Genomic DNA, 17429 nt, shown 5'->3' with positions numbered 1-17429 from the left:
GCAGCAGCCCCCTTGCTGGGTCCTAAAAGCCAGTGCTGGGTGAGAGTAAATGCTGCAATGGCTCCATGCATCCATGGTGGGAAATTCCCCTCCTGTGGGCTGCTCAGCTCTTGCCCAGGCCCTGGGAGGACAAGGTGCCATGGAGCTCTCAGCAGCTGGGGAGGGGCATACTTCCTTCCCTTTCCAAGGTCATAGAGAGAGGGGAGAGACACTAGACTCACAAAATTACCTAATATATTTTAACTCCCTTTTGTTCCCAGCCACCTTATTTTTCAGTCACACCTCCAAAGAGACTGGATGATGATGTCTAGCATGCCAAAGGGAATAACCAGTAGCAAAAAGAAGCAAATAATCATTTAAAGGCTGCATCAAAAGAAAATAGAAATGCATTAACGTGATTATTAGAAAAAAAAATCAGGTTTTCTTTCCCATAGCTACTGCCAGAGTCTGTTTTACTCATGAGCCACAGTCCACTATTCTACAGCGGCTGATACTGCTTATCTCCAAGATGCCAGAGGCTGTCAGTTATTTTCCAGTCTGGGTTATGTACAACAGTATGTCATGGCACCAAAAATAATCTGAAAACTTCCACTCATCAACAAAGCATTTCAGACATTTCTTAAGCTGGCAGAGACTGCAAATGTTTTGTCAAGTTAGTTCTTTTTCAGGCATGAGCAAGCCTATGAAATGAAAGGCAAATTGAGTTTGTTCAAAGTGTTGTCCAAACCAAGGAACCTAACACACAGAGCTATTCTGTATAAGAGTTTTAGATCTTTACTCCTTTATGAAAAGAGATGTATACTAACCAGAACCACATTTCAAATCTTTTTGTTGGGCAAATCTTATAGGCTTATATTAGCAGAAAGAACCAAGTAATGACTGTGGAAATAGGAGTAATTTATAAATAAGTTGCATGGACAGTCAGATAAAGGGGAGAAAAGGCATAACAGCAGCTAATGATCAGGTATCAGAATAAAAGGGCTTTGTGTGCTGAAAGGCACACAAATACCCAAAGCTATCATACCAGTTGAATTTCATGAATGTGCAAAGTCTACATTTCCCTGACAGAATTTCACAACAAAGGGATCTTATACTATAAGGTGCAATGTTGCCTTGGCCACAGACTTCAGAAAAGGATTGTTGGAGTCTCAGGTTTTTGAAGAAAATGTGTAAGATAGAGTAGTGGATTCCAAAGCAAACCTTCATATTGGAGAGCAGCTCTTGTACCTTCAACCAAGACCTCAGATAAAAATCAATCCCAAACACCTCTTTTTTTTTTCTTTTTCTTCTTTTTGCTTGTCTTTTTTTTTTTCAACTCTCCTCTTGCTACCAATGCATAATCTTTTCACTTTGATGACCTCCACCAAAACAGTGCAAGATAGGATAATGCAGTTATCCAGCTTAGACTGGCTCTAAGCTTTTGTTCCTGCTAGACTGACCTTGCTGTTTGACTCAGCCCAGCTTCTCCAAGGGGCTTCTGTGAGTCCTGCTGGCGGGGATGGAAGGCTGTCATAGGGGGATGAGGAGTGCTGCAAGAGGCTCTTAAAAATGAATGTTTCAGTAGTGAGTGTAAACATGCTTAAGGAAGTTCCAGTGATATTCTCAGTTCATTTACCAAAGCAACTGTAACATCTATTGTGGAATTGGGGAAAAAAATGGCAAATGATGTATCTCTTGTTGTTTATCTGCTTTCAGGGCATTTTAGAGACATTAAGATTCAATATAACAAGTGCTCTGTGGACTTTTAGTCTTTAATGACTCTTGTTTTAGTAGATATTTCATCAGAAAACCTAGATGAGATATTTCTCACTTCTTGTTTGTAAGACATATCACTAAAGCATATTTCTTACATGTTTTCTCCAAGATTCCAACAGAATAACTTTCTCAGTTTGCTCACAGCATGCTGATAGCACTTACACTGGCCCCCAGACAGCAATTTTTCACAAGTACATTAACTTTAGGTCAGTATAAGTTTATGGCCATATTTTCTCTGCAGCAGATCTTTCATTATGCTTATACAGAAGGATGCCCCTGTGGATGAGCTGTGAGACTGGATGTCAGTAGAGTTGGTCAGTCCATTCTTCTTGTCTAGTCCTCAAGCAAATGTGTTTTCCAGGCTACCCAACTCTACAGACATCTGACCAGCTGGTTTATTCCCATCTTAGCTGGTTATGTGATATTGTGACAACACACCTGATTTCCCTATAATACAAATCCCTTCCAAAGCCTCACAAGTAGAGATCTCCTGAGATCCCTCTCAGTCCAAATTTTTGTCCCTCTGTGACTGCTCTCCTTAGGCTGTAAGCCCTGCAACATTCTGCTCCTGCCCTGCTCTCTGGGTGACCATTCCCCAGTCTGTAGCAACCCTGTCTCTGGATAGGGGCCTCTCATATCAGCCCACTAGTTCTGCACAGGCAACAGAGACTCCATGCTCAGATGTGTAGGTTGGCAGGGCTCTCTGGAGATCCTCTGGTCTCCTCTTCAGCTCAAACTGGGACTATCCCCAGTGTTGGATTGGACTTTATCTCATGTCATATAGATTGTCATACATGAGAAAAGCATAGATTGGTTATATTTTGGGTAATACTAGATGAACATGATGAGCACTCATCACCCAGTTGATGACACCTACTTCTGGTTGAGCCAGCACTGCTGCTGGCAGGAGCAGTTCTGGTTTGAAAAGGGTGCATAAGTGCCAGTTAGTGCCAGTGGGTTTGAAACCAGTATGAGCAGAGTGAAATCCAGAAGCAGTAGGTCTCACTGGGTGTGAGACGAGACACCCTTGGCTTAGCATCGAGTACTGTTGCCTTTGTGAGTTGTTGGACCAAGCAGTGACACTTGACAAGAGCAGATGACCCAAGCAAGATCTCCACTGCTTTTGACCCTCAGCAGGTATCATCTGTCCTTCTGACTCTGTCCACAAGAGCATGGACCAGCACTTCCACCTGAGTGGTCCCTCAGCAGGCTATCAGGGATGCAGCCTGAAAACCGATAATCCCTTCCCTAGTGCTCTGCTTACTTTTTCATCAAACCTGCCACTCCTTTTGCACCACTGTTCCCAGCCACAGGGCTGGGAATCCCAATACCCTGACCAGAAACACGAGTCCCACCAGCCCTCTGATGTGGTGCTCCTCTCTCCCTTACTAACATGCTGCTCAGGCTCTCCAGTTCTCCCTGTCCCCCGTGCCCCAGGGCTCCCCTGGTCAGGCCCGTCAGGCCCATCAGTCCAGGTCACCCTGCTGTTGCCTGCACCTGACTATGGAGATGGGGGCAAGGCCATGGCACATGAACAGCTGCTTTGCAAAACTCCAATACCATCCTTCTTTAATTTTCACCTGTCCAAGTTTGCAGAGAGATATTTAAAAAAAATAACAAAGCAACTGAGAAAGAAACATAAAAGTGATGAGGTTGATGCCTTAGAAGTTTTAAGATTTTTAGCTTTTTGTTTTTTTTCTCCCAGATCTTTAGGCAACAAGATAATAAAATATTTTGCATACAGCCAAATTTAAACCTATAACTACAGGTTAGGTAAGCAACTCTGGAAGGCCTGACTAGGAGATTTTGCAGAGGAAGAGGAATGATGCATCTTGCTCACTTGCTGCCTTGATGCAGCTCTGAGGCAGCATTTGCTTTCTTGTTTTCTATTCTTTGGTGCCTCTGTGAAACAGTCAACTCCTGATGCTTGTGCTCCTGCTCTGCACACCCTCTCTGTCAGCCAGCTGCCTTTCTCAGTGCCCTCTTCATAAACCCAGAATAAAACCTCAGTTTTCATTTGTCAGTCACATCTGAGATTCTCCAGAGTCTGTTAACCATTTTAGTGTGAAGCCCACCTCACTTCTGCAGTAATATTTTACTACTTTGTGTATGTAAAACCTGATTGCATTCAGATAGCTGCCTGGGCAAGTTAAAACTTGGTGATGTACCATGTCTAGTGAACACACCCTTTAGTACAATTGCTTATTTTATGGAAATGTGCAGAAATATCCTTTCCCTTCTTGACTGACTCTTCCCCTTTTGTTTTGGCTGCTGAAGCATTCCTGTGATGCAAGAACTGCTCTGTGCCATAGCTGTCCATTGATGTTTTGGCTCCATCTCAGCCTGAAAACTGGAAATTTTACTGAGAGGGAGAAAATTGACATCTTCAGTCAAAATTGAAAGTAGTAATTTTATCTCAGAGTGGGAAAACTGAGCTTTTCTGCAAAGTAGGAATGTGTTAAAAACACAATTAAACCTAGTAAGTCTGCAAACATGATTTGGATTTCTTCAGCTTGACAGAGTTCTGAAGATAATGTTTTTTAGTGAAAAAATTGTCACTGTTTATGTAGGAAATGCTTTTAATCTTTATATTCTTGATTTTTTTTTAAAAAGCATTTCTTTAAAACCTGAAAAATTCTACCAAATTCCCTTTGCATATTTCATAGTGGAGACTATGCCAGATTTAATAAAGACAGGATGCAAAATGAGCCAAACCACAGAGCCTTTATATGAGTCCTGCTGTTTATTGATATTGTTCAGTTCCAGTAAACTCCAGCCTATTCCTGTAGTGTAAAGTTATGAGTCAGGTCTTCATCGACCACCATACCCCATTGGATGCTAGCAAGATGTATGTTAATACATTGCAACAAATCCTACCTATTTGAAAGCAGAACTCTTTGGGAATGTGCTGTAAAGTACCATAAAATAATCATGAAATGGGAGAGCTGCATCCAGCATTAGTCTCAGTGCTGGGTTTGCCTTTAGCCTGTCCAAAGGTTCAGCTGCTTCAGTCCTGTGTGTGGTCACTGCAAAATGTCCACATATCCCATGACTGTGCTGAGATGGAGAAATATTTTCCAATGATCCATTCTCCAGAGTTTGCTCTTCCACTGAAAGCCACCCCTTCTAACTGTTCCAGCCTACCCAGTCTCACTCTTTACACTGAGCTTTTTTGTTTGTACTGGCAAGGAAGACTTTCCTTATTAGCTGCTGGGTTTTTGAGTCAGCTTTTGTCCTCTGACCTTGGGTTATGGACCGACACAGTTGCAGTGGATGCCAATGGCTTGCTCACAGCTGTGTAAATCAGGATGAGAGGCTTAGGACTTTGCATTGTATAAATGAGAGAAAGCAGAGATGAGGAAACACATTACACAGTGTTCTCATGAACAAACTTTTTGCCTTAGGACCTGTTTTACTGTAGAGTGTGATTGAAGAATTTAATCACCTCTGAAGGAAGGGAGCCTGTCTTTATCATGCACTGCAAAAAGAATAAGCCCTACAGGGAAAAAAAGGGGGAAACGAAACCACAGGAAGACTTATGCACCTTAGGAATGGCTTATCAGAAGTGCAAAGGGAGACAGTGCTTTGCATGTGTGAAGAAGCAGCAAAGAAATCTATCACAAGGCCTGTAGCCAAGTCATAGCAGGAAATAAGCATCTGTAGGGATGACATCTCCTCCCAGGTCCTGCAGTGTTTTGTTCTTGTGAAAGTTACACAATTTATTTAAACAATTACTATTCAATGAGTGTCCACTCCTTTGCTAAAAAAAAAATGGAATAAGGAGGCACAATATTTCCGAAAGCAGCTAAAATATTCCCTGAATTAAAATAAAGACAATATAGTCATAATATTCACAGTCAGCAGTTGGCCTTGCTGATGAGTCAGGAGCATTTAAGCATACACAGATCAGTTCAAATAATTCCAAGATTTACCAGAATCTTGCTCCTTCACAGAAGGTTCAGTGAGCCTCAGTCTGTGCAGGTGATGTGGATCGTTATGCATCCTTATGGAGCCGTAAATGATAATAAAGCCATAAATCTATGCTTACTTCTAGCTGAGTATGGATGCTTGTAGAACAGCTAGTCTTAGTTCAGTGAAAAATGAACATGTTTCTTAGTCATCAGAAAGCGTCAGCTTGGTTCAGTTATTGTGTCCAGGGTTAAACTTTGACCTTCAAATACCTGGAACTCTGCCACATACTCTTTAACTAGAGGTCCACACAGAGGAGATCCTATCAAAGTCTTTAATGAAAAAACTTCTCCTTCTTTGCTTTCTAAGAAGTTGTTAAGGGTCTGGGATGTTTTGACTAAACTTTCTGAAGTGCTCTGGCTCTCTTGCAGCTGGCTTCTGATAAATGACAGCCTTGTTCCTGGTTACAAATCATACCAAGTTTAATGAGTGTAATGAGCTTTCTGCTCTCAAATTACTTATTGATTCTCCTAGACAACAGACTAATTTGTTAGTGAAATAGAAGTACACATTAGATATTCAGTTGGTCAAGGGATGCTAACTCACATGCTTTATATAAATTATACGAAACTTGTCATTTTTATGTAATTTCGACTTGGCATCAAGTTGGCTCTCCAGGATGGTTTTCTCAGTAAGACAATTGTTTTCTTGAGAAAATGAAGTGATTCTTGGAACGTTCAAGTGATTTACTGAGTGTTTGATGGTCATGGTATTGTTTTTCTTATTCAGTTTCTCAAGAAGCTGGGACTAAAATGTTCTCAGTCCAGAGAGCTTCTGCAGCATGGATAGGAAGTAGTTTGTGCTTGCTCACAGATAGTAGTGATCAACAATGGAGAGAAGCTGACTCATCTGAAGAAATGGGGGAAGAGAGAGAGAGAGAGACTCTTGTTCTAAAAGCAGCACTTGGGAAGAGGGGAGAGCTTGATTGGCATCTACCACAACCACCCATTTGCTCTGTTAACACTCTCCATTTTGCCTACAATTTGGCTATAAAGTTGCCTATTGTCAGTGACAATGGGGTGAGTGCAAGGGAACTACTTATGGAGTACGAAATCAAATGTTTCCATGGCTCTTCAAATTAATTTACAAACTTCCCCCGGTGGCAGCGTGGAACCAGACAGCTTCCGCACACGGCTCTCCGGCGTGCCCGGGGCAGAGTGTGAGGGGACACTGTGCCCCAGCTGCTGCGGGGAGCATCCAACATTGTCCTTTGCTCTCTCCTCACCCCTCTGCACCGCAGGCTCCTGTAAGAGCTTTAGTGTGACAAGGTGGTGGCTGTTACCGTCAACTCCGGGACTGTCTCATTGTGCTGCTGCTTCTTTGTCTGCCAGTCACTGGGAAGAACAGGAGTTTTTCCTGCCAGTGCTGCTCAGTGAGCTGGAGCACTCACTGCTCCTTACTTTCTCACCCCAAGCATTTCAGTCCAATTCAGAGAATGGGGACTGGTCCTATTCAGATACATGTAATCAGTAACAACCCACAAAGAGGAGGTTTCTGAAGCAAGTGTCTTGGGAATAGGCCATTGACTGGAAAACTGCTCTAAATTTTTACTTGCTCTTCAGGACAACAATTTTTCTGACAAACCAAGATCCACTTATGGCTGATTCACAAAAGGAAGATTAGATTCATCAGATCATGCATTTAAAATGAATAGTTTAGCATGGTCCTGGCTGAAAATGTATCTCTGCTAAATAAGTTTATACAAAAGATTAATCCAGGATGACTCTCATATGTATAGCTCAGCAGGTTCATGAATATTTTCAGGATAATGGCTTTCATTTCCCTGTTAGACAACCTGAAAATTCACAAGCCTCTTTCAGCTCCTGATTTCTTTATTGAAGATCATTGAGTGCTGAGGAATGTATTACAATTTCACAGATTGAAGCTGGGTCTCTCATGGGCTGCTGTGTTTCAGTCACATGAATGTTACTGTATTTTCATATTTTATCACCACAGGTAAAGTAATATAATTCCATAATTTTGCATTTTTACGTAATTCCCAATTTCATGTTGCATAGTAGCAGTTCCTCTATTTGCCAGCAGGCTGACAGCTCTGGCTGTTGCAGGAAAGCAGCTCTATCACTGTGCTCCACCACAGAAATTAATATATTTACACTCTGACTCATGTTTTTAGACATCAGAATTTCATGGAATAATTTTATACTTTGGGCCAGAAATGGTTTAATTAGACTTATTTTCTTTTTAAAAGTAGCTGAAAGCCAGGAGCTTCTCTTTTCCTCTCTCTTGTGAGTCAGTCCCTAGGAGCCTTTTCCTCCCAGCAGATAAGGACAGCGAGAGAGACACCTCCTTCATCTGCCCCCTTTCCTAGGCAAGAATAGAAAATATGTCCCAGTGGCAGCATCCTGCTGTGGGGCCATGCATAACCTAGAGCCTAACTTGGTTCCCTCCAGGGCTTTATTAAACACTTTCCCTTGGCTGACATTTCCCCTCCTTTTGTTATTAATGTCCTCTCAGCCACTTTGCGACTCCTGGGAGAATGTTTATATCCAAATAAAAGTGAATTTGGAACACAGTATTTATGTGCTATCAAATGCCTTACCATAATTTGACACCCCCCCCTTTTTTGCTACCTATGAATTTTTCTTTAATTCATCCAGAAAGCAATCATAGCAGTGTGACAAGCAGTATTGTGGGCTACTCATGACTCACAGTTTCATTAACTAGTGAAGGTCTAGTGATTTTTTGCTGTCACATTTATTCTAATCATTTACAAGGAATAGAAGTTTAGAGTTGATCATGAGTCTCAATTAGACCCAGTCTTTGTAATATGTGAAAACATTGCTGTCATTCACTGTTTGCAATAGCAGTGATAAGGTTAATTGGAAGAGAACTCATTACTGATAATTTTCTGTCATCTCCAAAGTAAACATTGAAATACATTTCTCCTTGTTTGGTCTTGACTTTTGTGTTCTCAGTGTTTGATCATGGTAGGAGAATAAACACATATGTCATTAATATTTCACCAAGAAGGTCAATTCAAATAAATCAAAAAGAGTTTCCAGTTGGGGGTGAAGGGACACCTGGATCTCTTAATAAATTGTATTAAGCTTCCTTTTGATGGTAATAGATCCCATTTGGCCCTTAGAGGAAGAGGCAGGGCAGTCCGGATAGCATTTGGATCCTCAGATGCTTCTAGAGAGGTTTATGGGCATAAAGTGTCACCCCAATGTGGGGAGGCTTGTAGATGGACTTGCACATGAGCCTTTGAGGATCAAACAGATGGAAAAAATTGAGGTATGTGAGTAGCTGGGGTCTTTTTTTTTTCTTTTTTTTTTTCTGTCAACCCCACAATACAGAGCTGGTCATGCAGGAAGATGAAGAAAGAAGGAATTCAATAAGCAAACTCTATGAGTGAAGTCTTCTCTGAACTACCCTGCCCACAGGGTCACAAAGACTTGTGCACTTCCAATGACTTGAAATTCTTCACACTAGAATGGTCTGGTGGCTGGCTGGGCTGAAGAGGACCGGCATGGTGATTTCCCTTGGGATATAGAGGAAGCTGCTGAGGGTGTTCACTAATGTACTTTAAAGAGGGACATGGCATCAATGGATATGGGGATTTCAAAGACAGCTTTTTACTGTCTGAGATAGCTCTGACTGTAGGAGACTCAGCCTCTTGAAAACCTTTAGCATTATCACTCCAGGGGCTGATGACAGGCAGAACAGATTGACTTCCCTCCTAGCACACCTTCTTATGGCTGGAGGTGGGCAGGTCTGGCTCACTGCATTACTACATGGTTTATTTGCTTTTTAATGGACTCATGATTTCTTTTCAAATAAAAAATAAATCCTGTAAGACTTGCGTGGACATGGATCTCTACAGCCTGCTCAATTTTTTCCATTTCCAATGAAACATGTGCACACTTTTCTACTCTCCCTCCCAAACCACTCTGCCCCTCCAGTCATACTGCCTTCCTTAAAATCATCCATTTCCCTCTGGATGAGAAGCATGTGACATGTGGTCTGTCAGGTCTGCTGCTCTGAGAGCTCCTTCCACCCAGTACAGATGTCTTCAACTTCACTTTCCAGCCCAAACAGAGGGACTGGTGTACCAGTCACAGTCCAATTTTGGATTTGTTTCCACAACAGTTTTTACGGGTGCTGGCTTCCTACTGCGAGCTCTGAAGCTTTTACCCCCTACTTTGCTATGCCTGTGGCTCCAGTTTCACCACTAAAGTGCCTGTGTCCATCCTTTGGTTTGCATCTGACTTTCAACAACTAAGGGCTCCTTTTGCTTCAGACTGAAGGTTTCTCCTGGGTCAGTGTAGCTCTGCCTGTATGGAGTTCCTCTGAGCCAGAACCACTGACTATTTGCATTCCATCCTGTGCACCCTTGGTGCAGTCTGGTGTCTGATGGCTTTCATTAATCTCTTTTCAAATGCTGGGAGTTGCTTCATCCTGTGATACTTCCTTCAGTGTGTGCATGGTACCCTGGGGACTAGAGTACCAAACTATATATGCCCCTCTGCCATGAGTCTCTTAAATAATTAGCTTTTTTTCATCTCTGTATCATCATGAAGATATTTGCTGCTTAGGCATCCTTTGCATGGTCATTCTCTGATGGTGTGTCACAGGTGAGTTCTGGGTCATCTCTTCAGGGAAGGATATTCAGCCCCTATCCAGCCTCTGAATGATGCAGTCTTGTTTTCCTCTTTGTCCTCTGATTAAAAGCATTTCTTGCATATTTTCCCTGTTACACAGAAGTCAGTACTTCAGCTCTGCACTACGGTTACAGTCAGCCTCTGAAGGCAATTAACATATCCAGCACTTTATTGTCCCCTGTTGTCACATACTTGACTGTTTTCCTCTTTTGCTGGCAGTCACTGCTTGTGGATGCAGAGCAAAAAACGTGCTTTGCCTTTGGTTCCTGTAGGTGCTCTCCGGTTTCCTGTCCCAACTGTAAAGGTTGCTCTGGATCCCCGCTCAGTGGGCTCTTGTAATTTTTTCAGCGATGAGTCAGGGATGGGCTTTGCCAGGGACTGCCTCTGCTGTTGCCTACTTTCCAGATGCTCTGCTCTGGATTACATATCTCTGCACAGCACTGGCTCTCCTCTGTGCCAATATCTGCATTTGGCAATGGAAGTGTTGCTGCTGGAGAGGGACTGCAAAACTTGTGCCTACAATCCCAGGCGTTCCAGGTTTCCAGCCTCCCCTTCACAGGAAAGTTCTGAGAAGAACATCCAAGAGATGTTCTTCTCAGAGGCCTTCAAGCTATCTAAGCACTCCCAAATGGGTGATCTCAGATGAAGGATGTCTTGAACTTGTCACCAGCTTCTGTGGTGCTTCTATGAACACTGGCTGTGCCACTGCTTGAGGGGCTGCCTCTTCTCACCTTGCGTAAACTTCTGGGTAGATGACTTCACAACAGTTGCTGATCTTACAAAGTTTTCCCAAACTAGGAAACATATATGCAGTAATATTGCCTCTAAATGTGAAACACTGTGACTGAGAAATAGAAACATAGAATAAGAAAGTATGCAGGACACCTGATAAAGTCAGAGTTGAAAACAATTGCTGTTTCTTCTTGCTGAACTTACTGCCTCAAAGATTTCAAAAGGGCTGAGATGAGAAGAAATTGATTCAATACAAACAGGCAGCAGATGTGGTACATGTGGGAAAGAGTAGAAAATACAAATAAAATGACATTCACTCCTATGCTTAAGGGATGAGGTGAATTCCAAAATGTAGTACTTGTCTTCTGTATACCCTGAATGTGCACCTTCTTTACAACTTGGCTTTGACTGCTAGGAAAGGAGTAATTCCCATCATCTACAAAGCCCAGAACATGTGCATTGATAAGGAGACAAATTAACAGAGCAACCACAAGGCAGAATTAGAGCAGTAAGGTTCTTTCTTTCATCCCCTCTACTTTCTGTGAGCCTGCAGTCATGTGAATGCATACAGACACATACATATGCACACATCCAAGTTGTATGGGGAAAGTTCAGTTTTTCAGTTAAAAAAATCACAGCCCTTCTGTCCACAGCCATTTCATAATTATTCAATCCATTATTTCTAGGACATGAATCGTGTTTCTCAACTCTTTAGTATTTTAACTCTCACCCCCCTTTTTTTCTAGCATTCAGCTCTCTGTTAAATTTCGTGATTGTTCTAAAAACCTTCCCCTTTGCTCTGCAGAAAGAATGCCTACGAGGTCCTTCTAGCTTTTCCTTCCTGTGTATGCATTTTCCTCTCCCTTTTTTCTCTTGGAGGTCAGCAACAAAACATGAACCCAAAGTTGACCTCGGTTCTCTGAAAGTATTTCCCAGTTCCAGAAAATGGCAAAACCCAGTCCTTCATAACTGCAGCACTTGAATTAATCTTTCCTTACAGTGGGGCATTCTTAGTAAGTCTTCAGTCTTGGTGTGTGTGATCCACCTCTACAACACGTGGTTTCAAAAACTGCAATTCTAAATTACATTCATCTTCATCAGACAGGATGGAAACCATAAAACTGATGTCAATATGAAAGGTACTGAAGGGTATAAAAGAGTTCTGACTTCATGGGAAACTCTGTAAAGATTTCTGTTAAGGATAGACCATAGCTGAAATTTCAGAAATAGGAAATTTAAATGGCTCATGTAATTGGGAGCAAGTGGAAATGCAGCTAAGAAAGAAAACAAATCTAGAAAAGAAACAGAAAAAGTGCTACTTACATATATATACGTGTATGATGAACTTGAGCATCAAATAGCATCTAATTTATGAGAAATAACGTCTGATTATTGAAGTACCCTGGAGAACTTTCCCTGAATTTTGGATTAGTAATATTAACATGATCTATGAATTATGAATCTGCCATTAAGAATTAAGGCATTAAGTGTACAGTCTTACTCCCACTTATTTCCATTCAGTTGCCCAGCACAAACTATTCCTGTGCCCAGCACAGGAGTCAGATGTGGTTCATTTTCTTATTAACTCTCAGAGGATCCTTCTCCCAAGTTCTTGTTCAGGTGTCTCCTGAGCCTGTGGTGTCACATTCTTCCATCTGAAACATCTTTTGGCGAGGAACTCCACAAAGTATACTGCCAACTGCTCTGAGAACGACCTCCGTGGCATCTATTTTCACAGGTAATCTATTTCACATCCCATTCACCTTGTCAGACCTTCACCTTCTGCACTTCTGTCCTCATCTTTACTAAGATGAGGAAATTCTCACTATTAACTCACCTCATTGCCTAATTCCTATTCCAAGTGCTTTATGGATAGGTGGAACAGGTCACAGGTCACAGCAGAGGTCCTGCAGAAGTCCTCTGTCAACCTCTTTCCAGCATGTGAACCATCCACTTATTTCTCTCCCTTCAGTTTCAGAGATCTTTTGCTGAATCTCTGAAAAGGGGTGGGGGCATGGGAATCACCACAGTTTCTCCCAGTATGAAGAATTAATTTCTCTGTTGTGCAGCCACCTTATCCTCTCTGAGAGGTCACTAATACCCTGAGCATCAGCTGGCAGTATGAATTCTTTCTTTTGATTTACTTGAGAAAGGATTTGATCTATTTTTTGCTTCCTGCTGCTAGTTGCTCCTTGGATTCTTTTTCAGCTTGCCAATTTTATTTTCTCACTTAGTTTACCAGACTTTCTGATCTGTTCTAGTCTTTTTAATTTAAACTGTCCTTTCTCTTTGGCCATGTGGGCTTACTCTTTGCCTTAACTTGTGGTGTGTATGTCTCTGTTTCTAGCCTAATGCCAACCTGCATGCTTTGTGTAGGTATTTAGCCTCCCTGGAAGGATTTAAGGTGTCCAACAGAAAGGAAACATCTTGAATTCAAAAGAAATATTGGCTTTAGCTTCAAATATAGTCTGAAAATAAACATTCCGTTCTAAAGTAACTGCAAGACTTACTCAAAAGGTGCCTGATGTTTCAGCCAGAGTAAAACCCAGTCACACTTCACACCTGATGAGAGCTTTTAACTTGAGATCTTACAAGTGAACTGAAATCAAATAAAGAACTATACTAACCAGCAGACACAGAGGGTGGGTGAAGCTGCAGAGTAATGGACATACGTTTTTAAAGGCCATGGACCGGGACAGGCTTGTAGCCATAGCCACGCCAGTACATTTAAAGTTGTAAAACAATGTATCGGTGCTCTTCTTCTTTTACCCATCTTCCAGCCACTCTCAGATTTCAGGCTGAGAGCTAAAATAGTTTTTTTTCCAGACCTTTTCTTTTTATCTGCTGTCACACAGAGTTTTCCAGTGAGATGTCCAAAAGGATGCTCACCATTTGTAGGCTCTTACTATGCGTCAAAGCATTTCTTCCAATTTTCTTGCTTTTATCCCTGCTTGAAATAATTTGTCACTGCTGAAAAATCATTACTGCCACTGCTCATTCACCTAGTTTTATTTGGCTTCTGCTGAAGTCACTGGCCTACTCTAGTTCTCAGAAAATAAAATAAAAACAAGCCATAGGAATCTGGTAACAGAAATGGCCAAAAGAGGAGATCCTGTGAGATCCCTCTTTTCCACCCATCACACCATGTGGTGGAGGTCTTTTTTGCACCTTGCTCACTAGCATAACTTCCGAAATCAAGGAAATTTGATTTCATCTGCCTCTCTCTGTCACTGAATTTGTGCCTCCTGGTTTTTTATTTCTACTGTGTGCCCCTTCAGATAGGGACAAGTGACAGAGAAGGAGGTTAATGCCAGCAATGAACTGCTTGTGCTTGGTGCTCAGTTTAAGGGTGATCTTTCCTGACTCACACAGCTGCCAAACAGACAGCAAAACAGCTGTGCTCCCTTTCAGCCAAGTCTGTGTCTCCCTGTGGTCTGCATTGTGCCAGCTGTCATGAGGCTGTACCTGCACTGAGGCTTCACAGCACTTCCACTGCCAGGGCAGAAAGCATCCCACCTCTCCCAGACCCCACGTTGGCATATCCTAGCATATGGGACTATGCTCAGCTGAGGAAACTCAACTATCACAGGGGCTTAGTCTGGAGCCTGCAGCCACCACCTTTGATACAGCGGAAAGCCCCATGGCCCATGGACATGATCCCTGCAAAGCAGCCCCCTCATCTGCAATTTTTCAGCCCTGCTCCTTGGGAAAACTACAAGCAATTTTGAAAGACAGGTCTAGGAAAATTTTTAATCATCATAAGAAAAAGGTGGTTATAACTGAGGTATTGGTTTTGTGGTTAGTTTTGTAACCTCTCCTTGTAGGTTATAAATTATTTTTCTAGATGTTTCTCCTAGGAGACAGCTAGCTGGTCATCTCTCACCCCTCTCTGTCTTTGCTGCACAGCTGCCAGCTTTTAATTGGTCCAACTTGTATACATGCAGTTAAACTCTGAATAGTTTTCTCAACATGTCTTTAGCTTTGGGAAGTCAACACCTCATCCGGTTTTTCAGCTAATCTAGCAAAATATATGCCTGCAAATAAAACACTTGTCTGGACTGTGTCTTTAGCTAGCTAAGCTAGCAAAGCACTTTCTTAATGACACCATGGTCTTCTCCCGGCATGGCCAGCCCACAGAACCCAAACAATTTATTAATCTTCCGAAATTCCAGCACACTTTCAGGTACATTATAAATAAATATATAAATTCAATAGATTACTTAATTTTGTTGAGTTCCTGTCTGAAGTGCTGGAAAGTTCATTTATGATGTTAGGTGTATCATTCAGTTGAATCTATTTTGGATTGAACTTTGAAAAATACAGGCATTTTTAGCACCCTTGATTTATTAGAAAACTGAAGAACAGATGTCAAATTCTAAGTATGCACAAAAAGCTTTAGTAGTGGACCCTTGCTGGTAAAGTTTGACATCCCACTATTTGGAAAATTACATTTAACTAAAGCTATTTTGAACCACGTTGAGGAAGATGAAAGCTGCATCTATTAAATCATGCCATATTTTATAATGCTATAATGCCTTTATAGCTGCTGTAAATTGGTCTAAAAGTCAGAAAAACTGCCTGGCAGACGAGAACATTAAGTTCCTGGTTTCTGGTTCATTACTGAATGCAAGTAATCATCCTATTACTGGAATAGATAATTGAAATGCAGGGCTATAGATTAGCTGAAATGTGAGGAGTAGCCTTTTTTTTTTTTCCCATAAACATCACCAATATGCCCTTTCTATCTCCCCTATCAGGATTGCATTGGATTACAGGCCAGCCAATTAGCCACATTAACTGGTCATCTGGGCTGGAATGAGTCAGTAGAGAAAGCTGACATTTTTGTGGTCTCTGTTTCAAATGCTCGGTATGTGTGGGTTTAATGTGATGGTCTAACAGACACAGAAACAGGCCTATTTGGCAATCATCTTGTTCTGTGTTTATAGTAATGATTTTGAGTTAAAAATATATCCCTGTAGACATACCTCCATGTTAACAGACAGTGTAGGCTGACTCCCAGCTAGAACAGCAGTAGCAGTGAATCAGACCTGCACTTTATTATGAAGGATGGCTTGAAGTACTCTCAGTAGAAAACAGGAGCACTGTTTCCAATTCCATTACAAACACAACTAGAAACAAAAATAGATTTGTTACGAAATGAGTTATTCTGTTCCCCCTAGATGGGTACTAACAGTTTGAAATTTATCGTAGACTTATCACTGCACAAATATGCTTTTTAAAAATGGGAGGTGTTATTAGAAAGAACAAATTTCAGCACTGATTAAAGAAGAATCACACACAGGAACACCTTTTCATCCTGCACAAAGGAACTTCAGAGACTCAATCCGTAAAGTTATTTTAATAACTGAAATCAGCAGCTGAATTTAAGAGGAAAAATTTATTTTCCTTTGCCTGTTTCGAATGAGAGACTACTGTCTAGCACAACTCTGAGTGAACAAGAGAGAGCTTTATATAAGCATTCATTTATTGCACTGGGGAAACTGAAGCAAAAAGTGTCTTACTGCAAACTCAGATTCATTCTTTATCCTTTCTTTATAGGATGAGAATTTACTCAGCACTGTCTGAACAAATTTCTCATCTACATACAAGTTTGTGCTGTCAAACCACAACATGAATTTTGTTTTGAAAAAGAGGTTGAAATTCATATCATAGTCCTCAAACTTAATCAATACTCCATAAAATGATTAATAAAATGTTGTTCAAATGACAGAATGAGGAAATCAAAAGAGTGCCAAGTTTTCTAAAAGTATTTAAAATTCTAGAAAGAAAAATATGAATTATTTCCACTTTGTTTGTTTAACAACAGACTGTTCAAAACACAGTGGTTCAAAATGATGAAGCAGCATGTTGGGGTCTCACTCCTGCAACAGAATCTTCCAGAAATCCAGTAAGCTGCTGCAGAAGCACTTCCACCATATCGCCCACTGCAGTGGCATCTCTGTGCAGCAGGTTCTCCTCCCACTCTGTGCTGGTGATCTCTCTGAGGGACTGATGCTGTTGACAGCAATATCCTGTTTACTGCGCCTTGGATGTGCACCCAGGTTTGCATTACAAGAGGTCTAGTGAGAGGCTTGTTCTGCAAGATCTTTGTCTTGTGTTGTTTTTCTCTTCTGACAGCTTTGTTTGTAAAATTTCATAAAGATTCATGATTTACCTAATGCTGTTTGACATCAGTGTAAAGATTCATGTTTGTCATTAACACAGAGATGCGGGCTGAACTTCTGATTGCTGGTAATCCTCTATTTTGATGTATTCTCTCTTCTGGATGTTTTAATGAAGTCTAAATGAGGAGCAGCCTAGACACAAGCTAAGGTCCTGCTCAGTTTTGGC

The sequence above is a fragment of the Neopelma chrysocephalum genome, unplaced genomic scaffold (genome assembly GCF_003984885.1).
Source record: "Neopelma chrysocephalum unplaced genomic scaffold, ASM398488v2 Primary Assembly neopelma1_76, whole genome shotgun sequence".
Lineage (NCBI taxonomy): Eukaryota > Metazoa > Chordata > Aves > Passeriformes > Pipridae > Neopelma > Neopelma chrysocephalum.
This window is presented reverse-complemented; position numbering follows the sequence as displayed.